The sequence below is a fragment of the Piliocolobus tephrosceles genome, chromosome 3 (assembly GCF_002776525.5).
Source record: "Piliocolobus tephrosceles isolate RC106 chromosome 3, ASM277652v3, whole genome shotgun sequence".
Classification (NCBI taxonomy): domain Eukaryota; kingdom Metazoa; phylum Chordata; class Mammalia; order Primates; family Cercopithecidae; genus Piliocolobus; species Piliocolobus tephrosceles.
The window spans coordinates 181240888-181244473 of record NC_045436.1 but is presented as its reverse complement, the minus strand read 5'-3'; positions in this window follow the sequence as shown (position 1 = coordinate 181244473).

The following is a 3586-nucleotide window of genomic DNA, read 5'->3' as shown; positions in this document are numbered from 1 at the left end:
TTTGACAGGATCTCACTCTGCCACCCAGCCTGGAGTGTAGTGGCGCGATCTCGGCTCACGGCAACCTCTGCCTCCTAGGCTCAAGCAATTCTTCTGCCTCATCCTTCCGAGTAGCTGGGATTACAGGCACCTGCCACCACGCCCAGCTAATTTTTGTATTTTTAGTAGAGATGGGGTTTCACCATGTTGCCCAGACTGGTCTTGAACTCCTGACTTCAAATGATCCACCCGACTCGGCCTCCCAAAGTGCTGTGATTACAGGCGTGAGACACTGCGCCCGGCACATGATAGATTTTCTAACTCAGGTTGACCTTGCATTCCTGGAGTGAATGGTATTGAGCTGGAGTGTGAGCTGGGGTCTTCCCTTTGCCCCTCCCACTTGTGCCCTGCTTGTTCCCCTTGTGCTCTGCCTGGGGAGGCTGACCTGTGTGGTCTGCAGTGGGCTGTGCATACTGTTGTTTCTTGTTGGGCTATTGGGAGCTTCAGCAGGAGATCGGGGCAGGAAAGAGAGACTAGGCATGTATTTTCCTGGCTCCCTTTCTTTGGGGTCACCTCCGTGTTTCAGGTGGAATTATGTCCTTCTAAAATTCATTTGATGGCTGGGCACAGTGGCTCACACCTGTCGTCCCAGCACTTTGGGAGGCCCAGGTAGGAATTCAAGACCAGCCTGAGGCCAGGCGTGGTGGCTCAAGCCTGTAATCCCAGCACTTTGGGAGGCCGAGACGGGCGGATCACGAGGTCAGGAGATCGAGACCATCCTGGCTAACACAGTGAAACCCCGTCTCTACTAAAAAATACAAAAAACTAGCCGGGCAAGGTGGCGGGCGCCTGTAGTCCCAGCTATTCGGGAGGCTGTGGCAGGAGAATGGCATAAACCCGGGAGGCGGAGCTTGCAGTGAGCTGAGATCCGGCCACTGTACTCCAGCCTGGGCGACAGAGCCAGGCTCCGTCTCAAAAAAAAAAAAAGACCAGCCTGGGCAACATGACAAAACCCAGTCTCTACAAAAAAATTAGCCAGGCATGGTGGCACGCACCTGTAGTCTCAGCTACTCAGGAGGCTGAAGGGGAAGGATCACCTGAGCACAGGAGGTGGAGGTTGCTGTGAGCCGTGATCACGCCACTGCACTCCAGCCTGGGTACAGAGCAGGATCCTGTTTTAACAAATAAATTAATTAATTCAGATGTTGAAGTCCTAACCCCTAGTAGCCCAGCATGGGACTGCATTTGGAGATAGAATGTTTAAAAAGGAAGTCAAGTTCAAATTAGGTCATTAGGATGGGCACTAACTGAAAATGACTGGTGTCCTAATAAGAGGAGGAAATTTGGACTGTCCACCCAAAATAGTCGAAAGGGTCAGAATCCAGTTTAAAAGAGCATATGCAGGCACGAAGCTGAAAATAGCCACTCGGGACACACAGACTCCAGAGGATTAGGGCCAGTGCCCCAAAGCCAAAAAGTTAAGGTCTTGCTCATATAGGCGGAAAAAAAACAAATTTAACAGGGTTATCGTGTTTCCCATGCAAGGCTGGTTTATGAGTCACAGCAATTCGAATAATCACAGCTTCTTTTCCTTTTCCACTTTGAAAGAGTAGATTGAACGTTCTGTCTTAGACCAGGTGGTGGCCAGTGAGGTCTCTGTGTAAGAGAAGTCCGGGGGGAGCAAATCTACAGTGAACAGTGAAGATCAACATGAAGAGGGAAGGGGTCTTCCCTGGTGTCCTGTAGTCGTTTGTAACATTTTACAAAACAATGGAGGTAAAGAAAAGGCTAATCTATAAATCAGAGGAACAAAGGTTACAGCTGCCTGTCGTATGCAACTCAGGCCCTATAATCATGTTCCTTGAAAACGCAAAATAATTTAAAGTTCCAACAGCTTTGGTTTTGAATGGCTTCTTTTTACAGGACACAGACGTGTACAGTGGGAAGGCGATGGGAGAGTCCCGGGGAAAAGATGGCCGTCCATAAACCAGGGCCAGAGGCTTGGAGCAGGTGTTCCCTTCCGGCCTCCAAGGGAGCCAAGTCTACTGCCACCTGGGTTTTGGACTTCTGGCTTCCAGAACTGTGAGGTGATAAGCTTCTCTTGTCGAAGGCCCCCAGTCTGTGGTAGTTTATTATGGTCCCCGTAGCAAACAAGTACCCTCAGGTTGGCTGCATCCTGGGACTGAAGGTCAGCACTGCTCTGAAGATGTAAATGACTTTCTCCTTCTGAGGCTCCGGGGTCCACTCCCGCCATTGCCAGGATTCTAGAACTGGTGTGGCCCCTCCACCTTAACCGAGCCCAGGCTCCCAAGTTTCCGACTGTGATTGTCCACATTTTGACCACAGCTTTGTATATAAAAACCCTCCTTGAACTGTTCCACCATGTGTACCCACCTATTGGTACCCTGACCAATACGTGCTGTATTGGTTTTTAAAAACTTTTTAAAATTTATGTTTTATTTAGGATTTTGCATGTATGTTTATGAGATTGGCCTGTAATCTTCCTTTCCTATATTCTCTGAATGACTGTTATCAAGGTTATCCCAGCCTCATAAAATAAGTTCTTCTTTTATCAAAATTCACTGGAAAATTCTGTATATAGTTGGAAGGATCTATCCTTTGAAAGTTAAATGGAATTCACCCATAAAATTACGTGTCTTGGTGTTCTCTTTACAGGATTATGTTTAACTACTGATTCAATGTCTTTAATAGTTATGGGACTAGTTTTATTTCTTCTTGAGCCAGTGACAGGAGGTTATACTTTTATAAATTTGTCTGTCAGCCGGGTGTAGGGGCTCATGCCTGTAATCCCAGCACTTTGGGAGGCCAAGGCAGGTGGCTCACAAGGTTAGGAGTTCGAGACCAGCCTGGCCAACATGGTGAAACCCCATCTCTACTAAAAATACAAAAATTAGCCGGGCATGGTGGCAGGTGTCTGTAATCCCAGCTACCTGGGAGGCTGAGGCAGGAGAATCACTCGAACCTGGGAGGTGAAGGTTGCAGTGAGCTGAGATCCTGCCACTGCACTCCAGCCTGGGCAACAGAGCGAGACTCTGTCTCATAGAAAAAGAAAATAATTCATCTGTCAAATTTTTTATATTCATTGACATAAAGTTGTTCTTAGTTGTGATGGTTAATATTAAGTGTCAACTTGACTGGGTTGAAGGATGTAAATTATTGTTTCTGAGTGTATCTGGGTGTTTCTGGGTATTGCCAGAAGAGATTAACAGTTGAATCAGTGGACAAGGAGAGGAAGACGCACTTTTAGGAAGGTCCACTGTGATGTTTAATACTGAGTGTCAACTCGATCGGATTGAAGGATGCAAAGTATTGATCCTGGGTGTGTCTGTGGGGGTGCTGCCAAAAGAGATTAACATTTGAGCCAGTGGGCTGGGGGAAGGCAGACACACCCTCAATCTGGGTGGACACCATCTAATCAGCTGCCAGCGTGGCTAGAATATAAGCAGGCACAAAAACATGAGAAGACTAGACTGGCCTAGCCTCCCAGCCTACATCTTTCTCCCGTGCTGGATGCTTCCTGCCCTTGAACATTGGACTCTAAGTTCTTCAGTTTTGGGACTCACACTGGCTCTCCTTGCTCCTCAGC